This window comes from Diorhabda carinulata, chromosome 6, assembly GCF_026250575.1.
Source record: "Diorhabda carinulata isolate Delta chromosome 6, icDioCari1.1, whole genome shotgun sequence".
Lineage (NCBI taxonomy): Eukaryota > Metazoa > Arthropoda > Insecta > Coleoptera > Chrysomelidae > Diorhabda > Diorhabda carinulata.
This window is the reverse complement of record NC_079465.1, coordinates 8,413,820-8,435,999: the sequence shown is the minus strand read 5'-3', so window position 1 is coordinate 8,435,999 and position 22,180 is coordinate 8,413,820. Positions and strand designations below refer to the sequence as shown.

The 22,180-nt window shown below is 33.1% G+C and overlaps 1 protein-coding gene across 2 annotated transcripts in view; it reads left to right on the top strand.

Moving 5' to 3' along the window:
* Nucleotides 1-698: 698 nt before the first annotated feature.
* LOC130894914 (ephrin type-B receptor 1-B) overlaps nt 699-22,180 on the top strand; it is a 774,934-nt gene continuing 753,452 nt past the window's right edge. The window contains exon 1 of one of the 2 annotated variants that reach the window (XM_057801948.1): nt 699-1,316. The gene's annotated coding sequence lies outside the window, so the exon portion shown is untranslated. The remainder of the gene's footprint in view (nt 1,317-22,180) is intronic. The other variant, XM_057801952.1, reaches the window with a different exon arrangement.

Genomic DNA, 22,180 nt, shown 5'->3' with positions numbered 1-22,180 from the left:
CCTGATTCAGGTTTTTTGCTTATAGTATATAAAAATGATAAAATTGAATTCACTCGATACATATGCATCGCATTGTATGATGAGTAGGACTTAGGGTTCAAGAATTTCCATATTAGTTAAGTTAGGTTAAAAAAAAATTGCTTATTGATACTCATGATCATATTGCAATAGCAGAAAAATACCTTGATTGGGTGTTTTTCTTTTAACAAAAACAATTATTTACATAAGAAAATGAGATTGTCACAAATTAATATTTTAAAGTAAGTTTCATAAGAGAAACTATACTAACATGTCAACTTTATAGTCTCGTAGCTCAGAAATCAGTACTGCAGAAGTTCGTAAATGAAATCTTGAATTTTCCATATTTTATTCTATGAACTATCAATTTTTTTTATTAACTATCATCTTTTACATCAATGTGGAATCAAGAAAACTTGCAACATTCAAATTCAAACAAATTTAGTGTAACTTTATCATTTGCTATTAGTTTTATTGCTTAAAATAAAAAGAGATCTAGTCATAGTTTATTTATTTACTTTCTTTTTTTAATGTTAATATCTAACTTATTAGACAAAAACAAAAATATGCACAAAAAATTCCGAATGTATATAAGAGGTGCAACTTTTATGCGATCTAGGGACTTTAAAACAGTCAACTCTACGCAGCCGCTGGTTGGCTAAACTGTCGATCGTCCAACCAGTTTCACACTGCCGTTCTGTTTAATCGCCTCCGAGAATGATTTTCCTATATTTCGCCTTACTATGATTAGCAGCTGGTGAAATTATAACGAATCTCTTTACAATGTATTTCTTAATATTTGTACTAGTTTCATCTGAGGTAATACTACAATATATGTTGTAGAGTACGTAATAATTCGAATTGAAATATTTTTGTAGCTTAAAACCGGCTTTCTAAAGATTATTGTGAGTTCAGTGGTCTTGGAGATGCTGTATTAAACTAGTTCGTGACCGTATATCGCGGTGTTGTACGTATGATCAGGTATTGTGTGAAAAAAACACGCATTAATTACTGATTAATGACTGAAATCACAAAAAAATTGACTTACAGTGGGTAGAACGTGGACATTTGAACAACATTTTATCATTTTTATCAAAAATCATTTATGGTAATCGTGAAAAATACGTAAAAAAGTTGTGACTCCCGAATATTAAAATCATATTAGATATTTATCGAAAATAATGGTTTTGTAGTTCGCAAATAGTACAATAGAGTATACTGAGTGATTACCAGGTGTTGTTAAGTGAATTTGTCTACGAAAAAATAGCGGAATATTCAATTTTTTCTTTATGTAACAGGTATGTCAATTTCATACATTCATTTAAAATTCATAGTCATTTCAATGTAAACAAAATTCTTTATATCCATTAGTAGTCCTATTTATTTCTCTGTTATGTACCGCATAATATCATTAAAGGGTTATTTGGACATAATTTGACCCGAAGTTCAAAATGGCTGACAGCAAAGGTATTTTATATAAAAAAAGGTGTGCAGAAATGAGACACCAGCAGCAATGCCGTTCGTTTAATAAGGTGGTATAATAAATATCGTTTATAATTAGGAGCAGAAATGCGTCGAATGATTTTTTGCAGCTCAGTTTGGAATTTTTAAATGGGCGTAACTAAGTTGCAACGTAATTTATTACAATTGTAAAGCGAATTAAATTATAACAAATAATTGCGGTTTGACATTCCTATTGATATTAAGAGGTATGTAAGTAGTTTTTAATGGAAATATTTTTTAAATGCTGCAATAAAGAACTATCGAAAGTAATGACTTAACGTAAACTACATTTTGCAAGAATTTTTTTGTACTAGACATGATACTATACAGGTTTATATACGATAATTATTCCAGTATTATGGATGACATGAGCTGCGAATTCATGAGAAGTTATGCTTTACAAAGTACTGATGTTTTTAAAAGCTCGTTCGTCTTAAATAAAGTAAAAATGATTTAAATTACTATTTAACACGTGCATTTCTACACAATTAAAGTGCGACGACGTCACAGAACGGGAAACAAGCTTATTTGTTAAACCAAGTTAAAATATTAATTAACCCATTAATGCCCAGAATTACGAACTCTTTTCTATGATTTTTTGAATTTTTGAGAGTAGTGACCCCTTGGGCACTTACAAAAATTAATAGAAACGTCTAATACATTTTTTTATTCAACAAAATACAGGAAATGCACTATTTAAATTTTTACACGTTATGGAATTCATAAAAACACCTTCATCATGTAGAGGCATTTGACATCTCTCGAATGTTTTAGTGGTTTTATTTTTACAAAGTGAGCATCTCCGTCTTGTTTGTTGACAGACTATTAGGTGTCGTTCTTCTGAAGAGATACAATACACAGAAGCACTCTTGGGTCAAGACATTTTCGACTTAGTTCCGTATGTTTTTAAAAAATACTGCTCAATCTCTCTCCAAACATGGTGATTGTCTTTTTGGTATCCATAAGCGCGTGTCAATTTACTGGCATTTGTTACGCACAAGTCGATCATCTAATGCAGTATTGGTGTGTATCATTTTTTGCCTCTCATGGCAATCCTGTAATTGGATATATTGTTGTTATCCATTTGGTCTACACCTTCCATGTATGTTTTGTACATTTTGATTGCATGAGGTTGCTGCATATCTATATTCATTTTGTATTTCAATGAAAATCTTCGGTATTTTGCTTGAGTTCTACACCATACTCATTCGACAAGACAGTAACGACATTATTGTCTTTCCGTCTTAAACCTATAACACCAATGTTCTTATCTACCGCACTATCCATAGTTCCCTTTTTTTCTCCGTTCATTATATCTGAATCGTTCAATTTACACTTCATATTTGCATTTCATAGCTCTGTTTTCCCGTACCGTTCCTGTTGATCCGATATTTATGTCAGTAAGTTGATGTATTAGTTTTGTTGCAGTAAAGAAATCAAAATAAAATGAAAAACGCAAACCAGGATATTCTTTTTGTAAAAAATCAGCAAAGTTTAGTACTACTGATTCACCAAGACCTAGACTAATTGTATTCGGAACTTCTGTGGTTTTTCCGTTCCAGATAAATTTCGAATTGAAAGCAGTAATCTGGCTTAGTACTGATAACCCAAGTCAAATCGTATGAGCTTACCACGTATGAATTGCTTGCAGCCATGTTTTCCATAAAAGGGAAAATTTCTTATACAAAACATCAATAATTGGTCGAAGAATTTTGTCCCTTTGATCTAAAGCGGTGTTATCATGAAAAAACCTGCATATTTCTTAAAAATAGATAACGCCTCATTGACAGCGACACCAAAGCATTATGCACATCTCCAGCTTTTTTCCAAAACAACAAACACCACAAAGAATTCCAATAAAGAGAGAGAGAGAGAGAGAGAGAGTTCAAATCGGGGAATAGTTTTTTGACTTGTGGCTCATAGACAGTTTAGAAAACTCAATAGGGTGGCTACCTTTGCACAATATTAAAGGTGGAAACATGGTACCACTCCAAGAGGTTTTTTGAATCGACATATTTAAGTCACCTTTTCTCCATTGAAACGTTACCTCACTCTTAGCTTTTTCTCTAACAAGTTGATCTTGATTGGTTATTATGGGATTTAAGTTGTTTTGTTTCGTTCAAAATTTCAAGCGAGTTATCTTTTGGATATTCCTCTAGATCGTCATCGATATTTAACAAAATACGCTCCTTCTACTTGAGTTGCCGGTTTCTCAAATAATTTGTTGTTGTTTGTAACAATACAATAAAAATGGCAAATTTAGTAAATCGTGAAGAGAAAATAGAACTTGTGTTAATTGTTGGAGACAATTACAAAATACATAAAGAGGCCGCAAATATTTTTAATAATAGACATCCGCATAGAAACATTAGGCATTCAACAGTTGTAAGCATAGAAAACGGGCTACGAATCGAGACACTAAATTTGAAGTGATGTTTTCTGTCGTAGAAGACCCAAAAATGTCATTAAGAAAAAGGGCTTCTGCTATCCAAACTACTTCAGTAAGTGAAGATACAGTGACAAATATTTTGAGTAATAAATATCATGCATACAAACCTTAATTTGTACACACGTTACTAGCAAAGGATTACGATATTCGTTTCGAATTCTGCGCTCTGATCCAAGGAAATTTGGTTGAAGACCTGTTTTTTTGATAAACCTCGTATACTACTTTAAAAAATCTGATATGATATCTGATGGTTGCATTTAACTTTTGGACCATGCAGAAATTTTTATCAAAAATAACTTTTTTTCATAAAACCACTAATAAAAAAGTTTTCCATATGGTTCCAACTTAAGTAGACACACAGTGAGTGTAAATGCCTTCTGGCAATATTTGATCATCCTTTATGCCAAAATTTTCGGCTTCCTCTATCAGTTCAGCAACTGTTAGCGTTTTTTTCCTAAAAAACAGTAAAATATTACTGTACGTGACCAAGGGGTTGTTAACGACCCAGTAAAAAAACAGTTCGTTGTTTCCATAGTTTTATAAAATGTGGATGAATATTTACAAAAATCAAAAATAAAGATCTGATTATAAATATATTAAGGAAATATTGAAAGGAAAACTACTTACCAATAATATTGACATTGCGCTTATATTTATTTTTGTTCGTAGAAACAAGTGTGTGCCTGCAAGAGTCGCTTATTAGTGATGAAAAATCGACACGTGTCTTTCTAATTCAAAAAATAAGCTTGTGTCGTCATGTAGATATAGTAGCAATAACCAGATTTGTTTTTATATCTTGGGACGTTAACTTAGGTACAAAAGACTGATTCTATTACGGTAGCTCTTTTCATTGTTATAAATAAATAAGGATTTTTGTACAGTAGAACTTGAAAATATGTAAATGTACTACTTTTATATACTATTTATTATACAAGGTATATATATAAAAAAATACGATTACTTACTTAATTATACCCAACCTGCTCTACCATAGATGTAGATATAATATTTCTTATTCATGTGGTTCTATCCTTTTCTTCCTGTTAAGATCTCTTTTCTATGATTGGCTAGTATTCCCGTTTTCCATTAACTTCTGGGTCTACCTTTCTTTTTCTTTTTGTTTAAGTCGGTTTCCCATATCACTGTTATGTCATTCTTTATTCTGACTGTGTATCTAAACTGTTGTTTTCGATTTATTGTATTCACTACGTTTAATTCGCTTCTAATTGTTTTTTTCCTTATTTAATCCAGTCCCGTCGCCTTCATTATTTTACTCAGTATTTTAATTTCACACGTTATTTTATGCTTCAATTTGTGGGTTGGCAATCATGATTCGCAACTATGGATCAGCATTGGTAGTAGTACTGACTCGTACATACTCGTTTTTGTATATGTGTATATGTATATTCTGTATACATTTATGGATATTATGTTATTCATCCTACAGGCTACCTCTTACATTTGCTCTTAGATATGTTATGTAGTTTAAAGCTTTCTTTTTTTAGTTCTTGTTTCCTGTTTTCTCTGTTGATACTATTGAAGGGTTCCTGTAAATCAGCTGCTGCAACATAAATCTCATTTTCTGTGTCTGTGATTTATCTCATCATCATCATCATCATCATCATCATCTATCAGCCATCTTCCATCCACTGCTGGATATAGGCCTCCTCTAGTTTAAACCATCTATCTCTATCTTGAGCTGTATGTATCCAATTTCCTACAATTTTCTTTACATCGTCACTCCATCTTGTTGGCGGCCTGCCTCTACTTCTCTTATCCATTCTTGGCCTCCACTCCAATATTCTTTTCGTCCATCTATTATCCGTCATTCGGGCTACATGGCCTGTCCATTTCCATTTCTTTTGGGCTATAATTTCAATAATGTCCTTAACGTTTGTTCTTCTTCTTATGTTCTCATTTGTAATTCTATCCCTTCTCGTAATTCCCAACATTGCCCTTTCCATTGCCCGTTGCGCCACTCTCATCTTTCCTGCAGTTTGTCTCGTGAGGGTAAGCGTCTCTGCCCCATAGGACATCACAGGTATAACACACTGCTCATATACTTTTCTCTTTAGGCTTATTGGTAAGTCTGATTTCAAGGTACTACTCAACTTGCCAAAAGCTATCCATCCTAACTGTATTCGACGCTTTATCTCACACGTTTGGTTATCTCTTTCTATCCTCACTTAATGGCTTAGATATTTATAGTCATATACTTGCGCTATCTCACCTCCATCGATAATTATGTTATCATTTGTTACCAGATTTGTCATAAATTTGGTTTTGTCTAGATTTATTTCTAGGCCAACATTCATTGTGGTTCTTTTCAAATCCGTGGCCATCTGCCGAGCGTCTTGCATATTGTCGGTGATTATGACGATATCGTCTGCGAAACGCAAGTGGTTTAGATACTCACCGTCGATATTTATACCTTTCTCTTCCCAGTTTAATTTTTTGAAAGAGTATTCCAACACACATGTGAAGAGCTTAGGAGAGATAGTGTCTCCTTGTCTAATCCCGCGTCCGTGATTTATCTCAAAGTTGATCTATTGGATCTGAATGCCGCCTTTATATCATTCATTGTATTATTTACTTAAAGCCTTGTAGATTGTTTTGGCTTTACAGCCACTCTGCACCTATACCTAGAAGATATTTTGTACAAGACTTTACATCTTATTGTTCTGTTTTCAAAATACATACACTCCTCCCAAAGGAGGCTATTTTTTGGAGGGTTCTTGTCTCAAAGTACTTATAGCTTTTAGCGAAATGGGCAAAATATTCGCAGAGTAGATGCTACAGTTGTCTTTCTCTGCCTTGACCATCGTCTTGAGTTGATATTTAACAGGGCAGTGACTTGTCAGAAGGCCGACTACCAGTTTCATGTTGTTACTGGTTATCACGATAAGCTCTTCAGACTTCTTAGCTGATATGGTTATGAATCTTTTGGATTGTCTTGGAGTGTTTTTCCAGTAAGGCTCCAACTGATTCTTTAGCCTTTCGTTCAGTTAGTTATTGATGCGGCATTCCTTTTATTGGCAGGCTGTCTGCATCCTCATTTGCTGGTAGATCCATCTTCAATTATACTTTCAAATAAGTTGGATCTACTACAGAGGAGTGAAATACCTCTGGGTGTGAGGTTGTTCATACGATCGTTGAATTTTTTGGTCTGTTCCTCGAAAGAATATCCATTTCTTTCGATTGTTTGGTTGTGGCAGCACATCATGTAGTTTCTTTTCCCTATTCTCAGTGGCTTTTTTCATCTCATCCATCTTTTGGTTCTTTCTGTTCTGACTTCGAATATTCATTACTCATCCTTTGCATATATCTTCCACCTTACAGTACAACTATATAGGATCTGTTTTTCTCCAGATCTGATTCGATATCTGGCGACTACCACAGCTGACGTTGACTAACCTGAGTGCTTACATAAAAATTGTATACAATTTTCGTTCATTTCATCTTATTCATAGCAACCTTACCTTCTTTGCTTCGTTCCATGCTTTTTTTCTTCAAAATATTTCTAAACATGTTCAATGTTTCTTTTGGTCTTCCTCGGTTTCTTTTTTGTTGTTCTTTGGCTTGCCAAACTTTTTTTACTTCTCTTGAATTGCCCATTCTCTGTAAATGTCCTCACCAGCTCAACTGCCTTCTTTCAATGAATTCTGTGACAGTTATTACTCGCAGCTATACGCCCATACTATCATTTCTAATTATATCCTTTCTTATCACTCCCTTTACTATTCTCAAATATTTCATCTCTGTAGCTGGTATTCTATTTTTTTGTTCTGATTTAGCACCCACGATTCCCAACAATATGTTAGTATGGGCCTAAATATAATTCGAAATACTTCCATTTTCATTTTCTTGACACTTGTTCAGCATCTACATATTGCAATACGTTTACTTGTTCTATTTCTTCACCTTTTATATGTATGTGTATTTTGTAACCTCCGTTGTTTATTATCATTATCTTCATTTTCTTTTTATAGTTTTTAAAATCCGCTCGGGCCCCTTTTAGAGTATTCCCATTTTCTAACCATTTGGTATTCTTTGTATCTCCCAAGCTTTTTTACATTTCTGCAATAGCACTTCTATCACTTTTTCACCCATCTCTTTCAACGCTTCAGATATTATTTTGTCTTTTTGTAGCTCTTTTGCAGTTAACGGTTAACAGTCAACCTACAATTTCTTCTTCCACTATTTTGTCTTCCTCAGCGTTTGTGTCATTGGTTTCTAATAATTTTTCTCTCCACCTTTTTATTATACTTTTTCTTCTGTAATTATGTCTCTATTTTCGTTCTTGATTGCTATCGTGTGCGTTTTTCTATCTTTATTATTATTATTATTATTATTATTATTATTATTATTAATATTATTATTATTTGACAATAGTAAGCGGTTAAAAAAAAACGATGAAACTATTGTTTTATAAATTTAAACATGAAAGTTGTTCAGAATACTCTTCACACTTTTGAGTCTACTAAAAGTAGTGCACAATTTGATTGTTTGTAGCTGAGTGTCCAGCATCAAGTCTGTTCTTGAAAATGTTTATATTTGTAGTAGACACTGTCTCTTCTTCTAATGCATATACTATACGATTTGTCAAAAAGTTCTTCCGGGGCAACTTGCAGTTTCTTTCCTTAGATAGTTTTCTTGAATGACCTCTTAACTGCTGATTTGTATTCACATGGAAAATGTCCAAATCGCAAGTTTAGATATGTTTAAGAATTTTATAAGCTTCTATTAAGTCTCCTCTAAAGCGACGTTCTCTGAGAGTGGATAGGGCAAATATTCTTAGTGGTTCTTCGTAGCATAAATCTCTCAGCGGAGGAGGTATTTTAGTAACCCTTCGCTGAATTCGTTCTAAAAACTCAATATCCTTCACAAAATATGAATTCCACACGGAATGCGCAAATTCAAGCTTTGATCTTATATATATTTTGTGAAGAAGTCTTTTCATCTCAACTGAGTGATCCTTAAAAGCTGTTTGTGAATGAATTGGCTTTCTTGACTATTTGGTTAATATTTACATCCCATTTTAGGACACTATAACTCCAAGATCACATTGCTGATTAACCGTAATAATCTCCACAGCGTTTAGTGTATAAGGATTGTTTGAACCAATGTGTAGGACACTACATTTTGTTTCATTGAGCTTCATTTTCCAGGTGTTTGTCCATTCCTCTGCTGTGTGCAAGTCGTCTTGGCAAGACTGCTCAGAAGCAGTCTTGGCAAAAATCTTTGTATCATCAGCAAAGAATGATATATTTGTTTTAATGTACTTGGTGACAAAATACCATTCGCTTTCACTTGAAACTGCCTAACCCCTTGTTTGTGGTGTGGTATCCATCTGGGGTTTATGTATTGTAGGTAATCCTTTTACATATTGTAGTATATTTTTCAGCACTCTATAAAATAAGTTTTGGTAAACTTTATCATCCAATTCCAATCTTTCTCCAAATTCTCTCCAAGCATTTTGTTTCGATACTTTCACCAGATCTATCACTTTCCTCCTTTATTCTTTGTAGGTTTCATAGAAAATAAATTTGCAGGTTTTCTTTTCTTAATTTTACTTGCTTTTTTATTTCACTGATTTATATTGAATAATTTATTAAAACATAAAAATCATCATTCACTACGAAGTTATTTTGGTTGTATCTCGACGACAAACTATCATCTCTAAGGAATGCATGTAGCAATTTGTTAATACCCGAACGCATTTAAGTCGAGTAGCTACGAGATTGGATGTGATCAATCAAGTCTAGTGAAAATAAAAACTAACGGACTATCAATTAAACGGAACCGAAAAGAGAGAAGATTTTATATTGGTCGTTTAAATAATATGTAAATTCGGAACGTTTCAATATTAAATACATTCCTGCTATCCACTATAGCTAGATGTCGATCAAATGTAGAGTAAAGGGAATAGGAATTTATAAATACTTTACGTGATCGGGTGCAGTTATGAAATAAAGAACACATTAATGCATTTTGGATGTTGTATTTCCTTAAATTTGAATAATCTATTACGAATAACTCCTGAAGAAAAAGCATACAATGTAAATGAGAGACTTTAGAATCTATCGTGGTATGGACATTTAAATATCGAGACTGACCAAGCCATACGCTAACAAACTACAGTTGGTGCCGTTTTAGTTCTTCCAATATTGCAGAAGACAGTTATACAAGAAATGTACACAATTTCTTCGAAATATTCCTGTCAGAGACAATCTGCGATAAGCAGTGGGGTCGTTTGGTGAGGTTTTTTCGACCATGGGCGAATGAAGACAATTAAATTACACAGTGTAGTGAGAATAAAGACAGGTATGAATTTAATAATAAAGATTTAGATATACAAACCCAGCAAGTTATTTTAAATATATTAAAATGTTTATAAAAGGAAAATATTCAGCAATATGATAATGCAATCAAAATAAGGATTGCTTAATTAACTGGAGTAAATAAATTTTCCATTTATCGAGTAGTCATAAAAGGGGTTGCTGTTGATCATTCACACAACCGAAAAACATGTAAAGAAAAACTGAAATCAGTTTATATGTAGGACAATTTATAGTTTATATAAGAACAAGGTTGCGAAGTAATACAGCAAAAGTAGCAGATTATCCAGAATAAAATTATACCAGTTTAGAACCATTGCGTCAAGTTTTGTCAGCATGTAGTTAAATACAAAAAATTAATAAACGGATGGCAATAACCGAATCATCAAGGATCGTTCGATGGTATCAAATAAAAGACTACCGAAGTTCTAATAGACACATGATAGATGATAGATGCTTTGACAGTCACGATGTAGTAAATTTCGGTTGGGTTGAAATATAGTAAAAATTGGTGTTTGAATTGGTCAGGTTCTAAAAGGAAACGCATTATAATAGTACACGCAGGAAGCAAAGACGGTTTCGTGCCTAATGCTTTATTAATATCTGCTGAAAAATTAAAAACTGTGCAGCTGATTATCATGAAGATATGACAGCAGAATTATTTGAAAAGAAAATAAGTCTACTGAGATCCGAGCGCTCTGCTCATCATTTGCGATATCGCGGGCAATGGAAAAAAGGCACTCATAAGGAACAGATAATTCCAAGATACTTATATATATCACGGTTATTGAGTGACAATGATAATGAATACAATTTTTTGTAATTGACAGTAAAGTATAAGCTTTTGAATAATGAACCCTTTAACGGTTAATTGTGAATAATTTTATGGTTTTTACCAAAAGAGGAAAAATCTAGTAACGATTTTCAAGGGTGTTATGTCGATTCGGTGAATCGATTTAACACCCGATTTAACATTTAAAAATAGGTAAATTCGTTACATAATTCGCTTGATTTCTTCTTCTTCCCTATATAAGAATTACTCTTAAATATCCACTTTAAATAAAATATCAAGCATTACATTAATTCCAGATCCAATTAAAAGCACAGAAAATATTAGAAAATTAATCATTGTATTAACTTGTCCAGCGACGACAAATGGCGGTACAGATAGCAACACGCACATTAAGTCTTTCTGCGGTATGCTCATATATATATACAATCCGCCCATTTAGCACAAGAATGCGTAGTTAATCATAGTCGAGATACGATCAACAGGGTTGTCCTAATTATATAGGGGTAATTCTGGCATCCCGGTTACTCCCTTAAAATAACATCAACTCAATGATACGCACCTAATAACAGACAATTGCAATTCGCGAAAATCATATCAGTTTACACATTAAGATACCCTTAGATGATAAAATTATAGAGTAGCGAATAATTGCATTGTAAATAAACTGCATATATTCGTTTACGACTTTAAGACAGAAGAATTTTGTGTTTATGTACAACTTGTTTAATTTATAGTATGTTCACTTCAAGGAGAAATTAAGGGCTCGTGAGTAAGTAATCATAACTAAGTTTTTCTTTTGATTTTAAGGTTCGGCCTCTTAAAAGTTCAAAAAATTCGTTTATTAGTTTTTAAAAATATTTTAACTGGATTGAGAAAGATGCATCTGTCTTTGGCCGCACAAAGTAAGCAGGTTTCCTGCTTACTGGCAACCGGCGCAGATAAGCTCGGCAATGGTTGTGGGCAAGGACAAAACTTGTTGGAACTTGCAACAAATGTAAACCCACACCTGGGAATTTACCGGAATGAATTTTTGATTCTTAGTCGCTTGTTGTCAGCGCCTGACGTGGCCACATGATTGTTATATAACGTAGCTTTGTTTAGAAGACCTGACTTATGGAACAAGTGGACCTGAAGGCGATTGGAATTTTAATGGGAGGGTTTACCAAACATTGCTGTTTTCTTTGTCTATGGAACAGTCGGTCAGTAAACATTTGTTAATGTTATGGATAAACAGGGTGATGGATTCAAATACCTTAGAGAAGTCTAGAGAAGAAGAAAATTTCTGGACGATGACAATTTTGCAAAAAAGCTCACCAGATAGGAACTTAGAGCATGGAAGGCAGTTGTTGGTGTAGTGAGGGGATTTTTGGGCAACAGTATGGATCCAAATTACCAACAGTTAGTTGATGAACTTCTACACGTCTACAAATCGCATGGTACTCGAATGTCATCGAAAATTCATTTTCTCCATTCCCATCTGACATTTTTTCTCGAAAATTTGGGAGCTATCAGTGATGGGCATGATGAAAGGTTTCACCAAGATGTTAGAACAATGGAAATTCGGTATCAAGGACGATGGGATTCGGCCATGATGGGTGATTACTGTTGGTTTTTAAAAAGAGATAGTGCAACCCCTCATAAAAGGAAAAAGTAAAGCTAATTGATATTTAAAGGATTTTTTGAAAGTTTTTGTTTTTAATAGATGTGAGGCATATTTATTAGATGTAAACTATAGATATTGTCAATATATACGATTCAAAAAACGTGAAATTATTTTTTTAATAAATATTAAATATTTTACCAATGAATATGGTTCTATAAATGTACTTAGAATCCTCACGTGTTACAATTATTTTTTTCCTATTTTCGTATTCATTCTTGTGTTATTACAAAAAAAATTTTTTTTGTCGAACAATGAAGTATTTTGAACGTACAGAACATTCTTTTTATATTTCTAGTAGTTACATATTAACAGGGGAGATAAAATTATGGTGAACAATCCAGTTTATTGCCCTTCATATCTTTGCAGACAATAAAAAACTCTTTGAAAATATTACCATACTATTTACGCAATAAAAAATCGAACACGTCAAGGCCTTCAACACACACATATCAAGGCACCTACAAGATAATATAATAACATCGTATTGCTTCCATTCTGTTGTCATTTCAAATAATTTTAGTTTTATTTCTTTTTGCCGTGCTTAAGTGCTACCTATCTACACATATATTATGTATCCTGGTCTGCATCAAACGCGTTTAAATGCATACGTTTTACCATTGTACGGCGAATGAAGCATACATAATAACTAGGTATAAATTGATTTCATTGAAAACTTAAAAATCACAATTTGTATGTACGATTTAACACATGAATTACGGCCGTATGCTGATTTTGTGCTATCGAACAAGTTTTACAGTCGATTGCTTCTGAAGTTTATTTGCGAATTTTCGTTTACTTATATTTTAATACAGCTGCATATATTTCGAGTTTTCTAATATCAGCACCAATTGGTTAATATTCAAATATGACCTTTTTACATGGCGTAAGTATAGTACTTAGCCTTTCAGTGGGCAAAACTCTTGTTCAATTCTCGCATCTCTGCTATTCATTATCACAGAACAGTTTTCCAAAACCTCATTTACAGAAACATCAGCCTTCTCTGTATCTTAGATGTAGTCATTTAAAAAAAAATCTCTCAAAGTTCTGGATGTATTATTCTTTTCATTTTTTATGAAATACTACTTAAGGTTCAAACAATTGTAAAATTCTTTTAATCGCTGGAAAAAGACACAGCCAACGCGTCTTTAGTCCAGCAGTCATGTCGAAAATATTCTGGTCTCCTGGACAAAATTAGAAATTTTGGGGGATTGTTTGATGTACAACTGTCCGTTACTGTAGAAGTGTACGTACGATCCAAAAACACGTATTTTTCAAACCATTTCTTCATTTTAAGAAATTTGACGTATTTTGAAATGCCTGTATCTTCGGAATTATACGGTCAAAAAAGTAATATGAGTATTGAAATTTGAATGGAATTTAATGCTCACTCCGAAAATGGCATAAAAAAACCTTACGACGTATAGATTTGAGATATAGGCCAAAAACCGAAAGACGTCAGAAAAAATCGGATTCAGCTTCCCTTGGCATCCCCGAACAATAACCCAACATTTCTAATTGATAACTTCGCAATTTTATACAGGATAACTGCTATACTGTTGAGAGCTCCATTTCTTGAGAAATCGGATTTTGTTAATGTTTCCATTTTTCCTTATAACTTACAAACTATTCGTTCTACAGCATTGCGATTGTGCTTAAATTGAAGCTAAATAACTGCTCTACAACTTATTTTGGCATGACTTTCTCGTGGGATCAATAGTTTAGCCAATATTTCGTACAAAAGACGACCAAAAAATAAATTTTCAAATTTTTGGAAAAAATTAGCAAATTTTGAACAGCTGTATCTCGGGACCTATTAGACCTAAAAAGCTGCAGTTATTCTTAAACGATAGCTATTCTCATCTACTTTAAAAAGGTATATAGTATCTTTTTCGGTAGGATGCATAGTTTGGGAGTTATAAGCAAAAAACTGAAACAAGTCCGAAAAAATCATGGTTTTTCGGACACTCCCACTCCCACACAGGCTAGATTTATTCGAAAACTTAGATTCAGCTTCCCTATCCATCTCCAAATAATCCCCCAAAATTTCATTAACTTTTTAATTTGTCCAGGCAAAAGTACATAACTTTCAATGATAAAGTATTTGTTTAGAAGGAATGTCTAATTCTGAGCTAACCGTTTATTTTGACTGGACACGCAATCAAAAAACCTATCTATGTCCGGCGTTATCCGGATGCCTGGCAACGCTACTTCAGAGTTTGTCGTCGTTCAATCTGCGTCATTTCATGACAGTCGACGAAACATGGAGCCACTGATACAAACCAAGAAATATTCTAGACAGTTGTCTTCACCCGACAAAATATACCCGATTGATACATTTGATCACATATTTGCGTTAGTACATCCCGACAATTAGCTGATTGCTGTAAAGTCGATTGCTGTAAACTCGAATTGTCACATAAGTGTTCGGGATAAGATCAGAGCTGGCTAATAGATATCTCTTTCTGACTGTTATATCGCGATCGGCTGACCTACAAACTACTATCAACTCACTGTCATCTTACACACTTACTGCAACATTAAATTTAGCATTTCGATCGCAAGGATGTCTATTCGAGCTTTAAAGATCGTAATTTTGAGTAATGGTGTAGTTGGAGGAGGGGCTAATGTGTTCAGAAAACATTTTTAACAATCTTTAATTTAAGAGCAGTCTTCGAAGTAGCAGCTTACCACCTTAATTAACGTTTCATTTCAAAATGGCACTTTTCTCAATTACCTTAAGACGGCTATAATTATACCTCTGCATAAAAAAATCAAGCATCAAATTATCGCCCAATTACACGTTATCTTAGATCATAGACCATGGATCATAGAAAATTTTATTTATAATTTTTTCTGGTGACACCACTTCATAAAGAGCTCGTAATCTTTTTCGTACCTTGCACGAGATTTATCCGACAACGAATCAAGAACGGCCGCATTGCTTTTTCCGGTGAGATCAGGTGGCGTCGATTCGAGTAACTCTTCATTCATTGTTATTCATTAATTTAGAAAAAACTTCGAATAAAACAAAACTGTCAACTGTCAACATTGAAGTGGCTAGAGTCTCATTTAAGGAAGTTAAAGTTGTCTACTCTACTCACTACATGGAACACTCAAAACGCAACTTTCGGTATGTAAATGAATACAGAACGAACAAGTTTCAGATGACGTTAAAAATAACTATTTTCAATACCTAACCGGCTGAAGTAAGACTAACCAATTTTTTAGAGTAGATATAAACTATTATTCCAAACAAGCAAAATTATGAAATGACCAGACTCAGAACCTCTATGATTAAACTTACATTAAATTACCAGTGTTCTAAGAATTTTAGATACCACATTATAAGTAACTGGAAAATCACACTGTATAGTTAATACTACATCCACCATGATGTGATATCCTAATTTTCCTTAACATTATTCAAAATGTAAGCTAACTAATAGTAAAAAAATGGGACGATATTGAATTACGAGGCATATTTTTTAAGTAAGTACCGGTGCAAAAATATCGTAATAATTTTCGCGAATATTGAGGCACTTGTCATAACGTGGCACCAGTTTTTGAATACCCTCCTCATAAAATTCTGCCGCCTGACTTGTTAACCACTGTATCACAACTGTTTTGACTTCGTTATCGTCTTGAAGACACTGACCGCCCAGGTGTTTCTTCAAGTGCAGGAACAAATGGTAAACGCTGGGCGCCAGATCAGGGCTGAAGGGAGGATGATCTAGAGTTTCCCATTGAAAATATTTGATGAGATCTTTGGTCCGATTAGCCACTTGTGGACGGGCATTGTCATGCCGCAAAACGATACCCTTACTCAACTTGCCACGTCTTTTGGTCTGGATTGCACGACGCAGATTGTTCAATGTCTCACAATAAGACGCTGTATTGATTGTCTCATTACGAGGCTGAAACTCCACTAGCAATACTCCTTTTCTGTCCCAAAAGACTGTGCACATGATTTTCCGGGCAGAAATTGTATGCTTAAACTTCACATTTTTGTTTTACGCTTTACGTTTTTACGTTTTACGCCTTTAGCTTTAAGAAATCGTACAACAGCCCGTATTTCAAAATCGGCGGGACTCACGATTGTCGGAGACATTTAAACACTCAGTAAACAACGTACACAATGAAGAATCAGACTGTAATGGCGTCAGTGCGTAGACAAGAGATGTAGGTAAACAGCCTCGTATTATTTTGCCTTTTTGATTTCATCGGGTATATTTGCTATTTTTAGTTCTAATCTAGGTGACCGACTGTGGTCGTGAATTGAGCTGCTCTCCAGGCATTTTTTGAAAATAAATGTTGATTGATATAACGTTACAAATATAATTAGGCATTTACTGAACACACTGCTTACACTACCACTACACTAACACTCACAATTACACTCTGTGACGCGCGGTTTCGATAACCAAGTTATCGTCTTCAGAGACTGTTTACCAGTATAAATATCACCAATGGCTCCATTAACTCCAACTTAGTTGATTGTACACTTGTTTGACGTAATTTTGAAAATTGTGCATAGATTTTTAAATGGTAAAAAATTATAAACACTATTTACCACTAATAAGTAGTAACATGAGAGTTGCAATTTTCCCGTTTACAAATTGATGATGTATTATACTCGTTACGTCAATTATATCGTTGTCTCTTTTGACGATTACTACTGTCAAATTAAAGAAACTATTACATATGTCTTGTAGTTGGTCTTGTGAAAAAAAAACAATTCTATAGATTTCTATAGATAGAAAAAGATAGTTTATAGAAAATATGTGTTCGGTTAATCGTAGAAGATGGAAGACCTCCCCCGTTTCTACATTATATACGAAAGAAAATGCTAAGCACGGTTATTGTGATGAAACAAGATTAATTATAAGAAGAATGGAGAAAAAACAGTAGAATTAGAATATTTGCAGAATGGTGACAGACAGACCTAGAAGAAATAAGATGGAGGCAGCAAGTTATATCAACAGGAGCCCGAGACAAAATGGTTAGGCGAAATAAGGAAGATATGGGATGAAAAAGAAAAAATCTTAGATGAAATTAAATCAGACGACGGGAAATGATCGAAACATTGGATACAAAAAGGAACCAGAGCCGGAAACTTTCTGCGACACCAGAAAGAATAAAAATAAGTGATTAAATGATATTTCAATATTTGAATTTATTTTGACATAATTATAGCAGGAACAAATTTTATATTCATTTATTTTAAATTAACTAATAACCTATTATACTTGATATAATTTACTATTTACTGTTAGAAGGAGAAGAAAATTAATAAATATCGTTATGATTATGTTAAATTAGTAAAATCTTCTTTGAATTGGTATGTAATTATAAAATGTTGCTGCCGTTTATAATAACTAGAGCTGCAGCTTATTTATGTCTGTTACAAATGAGTTGTTGCTAGACATCATTATTAAGTAAATTTTTTACATACTACAATCGTTAACAGGATGTTCAGGGTTATAAGTCTATTGGAATGATTAGTTGAGATTTGAAAAAAGGGTTTGTACCGGATGTAAATTGAGTGAGTACTTACATAAATTTGTAAACCGCATTAATAATTACCGTTAACGATAATTAAACTTAATTACTATCTTGGAGAAATAAAACGAGGCGAAGTGATTATAAAGTACTTAAAGATTTTAAATACATGGATTAAGATGATATTAGTAGGTGTCCAAGTGTTTTTGGTACTTATCATATTTTTATAATGTACGAGGATGGTTCCAGACGTACCTGGCATGTCCTGGAGATTGCGGGTTGTTTCAAAAATACAACTGTATTAGAAATTACACAATCTATTCAGTATATGTTTCAAGTTTGAGGACTCCACGTTGTTTATAAAAAAATTGATCATCTTTATGTGATACAATACTTTTATGTGAATGGCATTAGCCCAACCAATATAAAAACTGAATTAGATTCTACTCTAGGTAAGACTGCTCCCTCGTTATCAACAGTGAAATATTGGGTAGCAGGGTTTAAACGAGGACGTAGGAGCTGCGAAGACCAGCATGGCAATGTCCACCAAATGAGGTGACGACTTCAGAAATGTTGAAGAAAATCCGCAAAGAGGCACTGGATGATCGTCAACTGAAAATACGCGAACTAGTAGACATAGTAGGCATTTCAAAAAGTGCGGTACATCGCATATTAACTCAAATTTTGGACACGAGAAAGCTGTGTGCAAGATGGGTGCCGCGTTTGCTTACAATGGAAACAAAAACGATGTCTTGAAGATGTTTTTATTAAGTGTTTAGCAATGTTTCACAGAAATAAAGCTGAAATTTTGCACCATTTCATAACAATGGATGGAACGTGGGTCCATCACTTCACCCTTAAAACGATAGAACAATCAAAATAATGGAATAAAAAGGGAGAACCGGCTCCAAAGAAGGCAAAAAGCGTTTCATATACAGGCAAGGTAATGACGTCGGATTTTTGGTATGCGCGTGAAATAATTTTCATTGAGAATTTCTTGAGAAAGAAAAAACTATCATCGACGAGTATTATGCTAACTTATTTCAACGCTTGAGCGAAAAAATTCAAAAAAAAAACGGTCGAACTGCGCTAAAAAGAAAGTTTTGTTTCATCAAGACAATACACCAGTTCACACATCAGTTATTGCAATTTGCTACCTCATGCACCCTTTTTATGTTTACTTTGTTGGGTTCTTCTTCTGAGACCATCATCGTATTTCTAAAGTGGCTAGTAGATCACTTGGGTTGGCTACACTTGTTTTAAATCATTGAAACACCTAGATCTGGGAATAATAATTACTGACCCAATAAAGTTCAAACTCTTACTAAATGTTTATCTCATGTCCACTTGTCGTCCTTCCTGTATTGTATCGAACGGTATGTTACGAGTCTCTTTACTAAATTTCCACCCCTTTTATGATATTTAGTCGTACGATTTATTTGTTGACACCAATCTTCAAATTTACTGTTCAATAAATATAAGAGATGTTCAGAGTGAAGATTTACTCTTAGTAAATCGAAAACAAAAAATCTTGGGTTTTATAATAATTTAATTTTATCTATCATTTTTTAAAATCTTATCAATCAAACAACTTGGGTCATTAAAATTCTTGCTTCAAGCAATAAACTTCTTCAATATAATAGCTGAAGCTGTTGATTTATTTATTTACTAAATCAAATATTAGTTTATATTTCAGACAGAATGTTTTAACCCTTAATATAATATTTTATTACTAATGTTTAGTTTTGTTGTTTACCTGCGCACTTTATAGCCTTCGTAAATAAAAGTACAAAAGTGAAGCTTAGGTTATGTAAATAGAAATATAATTAAAATAAGATAAACACTTGAACAAATAATCAGTTGTTTTCAATGATCCGAACTTTTATCTGTCTCTTCTATAGAGTAGTGAAATTTTTGTCATCTGTCTATTCTCTTCTATTCATTATTTTTTTACAATTCGTTACCATCAGTATTTTCGTTCATTTGGCGTCCTCAGTTCTCGGTCTTCCTACATTCTATTTTTTCCGTCCATACGGATTTTAATTTCGTCGTTCATGAATGCTAGGTACTCCTCTTTCGTAATCTTCTGGGTTCTAGTCTTGATTATGTTTCGGAATTATTAGTTTCAAAATAAAGAGTTAGTAAAGTTAGTCTGATTTTAAGGAAGCGTATTTTTCATATAATATTGAGGAGTATGAAACTTGCAGGATTTCATAGTTTATAGAAATTGAAGCTATTCTATCCATTTAAAATCTAAGATCCGTGTATTAGAAAAATAAACCCTCATTTCAATATTATGAATTTATAAAAACAACCCCTGCCACCATAAATCTGCTGCAATTTATAATAATTAATTAATAATTTATTCATAATTATCACCTTCTCATGTTAATTTCCTGAATTATTTTGATTTCAGTTGGTAAGTGATTGTGCATTTTTTTGCATTTTAACATATTGAGCCATTAATTCTTAACGTGATTACGAATTAGGCAAACGGATTTATAGATGAATAAGGAAGGAAGAGTCAGAATTTTTAATCTTTCAAAGAAGTCTCTACAGTGAGCCCTGCTGTTTAGTCCGAGTAAATATCTAACAGCTCTTTTTTGTAGTTTGAAGATTCGCTCAAATTGAGTCGCACCACACGTACCCCAGAAAGAAAGGGTATAATAAACTGTTAAGGAGGTGGATAAGTTCAGTTCTTTGGAAACTGATATCAGGGTAAAGCTCTAAGAATTTTACAGGTTCAACGACGTAAATGATGGTGTTATTTAATAAAAAAGGTGGTAATGTATTTTTATATGATAGAACTTTGGTTTTAGAAACGTTCAGACAGAGAAGATCAGAATCGCACCATGATTTAGGGGTTATTTGAAAAATCCAAGTGCAATAATAAACGGTGTCTAATTTTAATCATAATAATGTTTAAAGACGTATAAAGACCTGATGGAGCTTCACAGGCTCCTTTTCACGAAATTTTTTTAATTTACGGAATAGTGTGCAATATTAAAAAAACTATTCGTTTTAGAAAAATTACAGTAATAGTTTACGCTTACCGGAAAGTTTTTTTGGGTGCTTCAATTGTTAAATTGTTGCATACAATTTCTTAATTATAATTCTTATATATTATTGTACAATTATCATAAACAAACGACAAATAGAAACTGAGTGTAATTGAATTATATTGTAAATAAGTAAGGATAAATCAATTCTTTATTTTTGGTTCAACTCATATGAAGTTGCAAAGTATTTATGATGGAATTTACTGAGTTAACAACGGCATGAGCAACAATGCTGATGTATCCTTGTCTCTTGCACGAAAAATCAAATTGTCTGTCTCTTTCATCAGAATATATTTTTCTTAAATTTTCGAAATTTAACTTTTTTTATAAAGGCTGCAAATGATTTCAAGTTATCTACCATATCTAAATTCATGCAATTTTTTCAAAATTTTTGAAATCATGCTCGTAATTTTTTATTAACATGTGAGGGAAATAAGCTGCATTTATCTACATTTCCTCACCTGCCCGCAGGTAAGTATAGCAATCATAGAGATGAGTGCGTACAGTGAGGTGTATGTTAAATAAATTTCTTTAATTTCTTTATTTATTTTTGGTTTCTTCTGTTTTAAAATTAGTTTTCTTAATAATTTTGGAAAGATTGATAAAAAATTGATGATTCGACTTAACTTCAGTCTTTATCAAAATATGATATCATCGTCGAAAAGTCAATTTTTTATCAATCCTTCAAAAATTATGAATTTTGAAATAGAAAAGATCTAAAATCAAGAACGTTTAGAAGCATGATATGAAATATTGACAGTTTTAGCTTACTGCATGTAATTGACATGAGAAGGTCAAAATTATAAATAAATTAGTTGTTAATTAATTATTATTAATAGCAGCGGATTTATGGTGGCA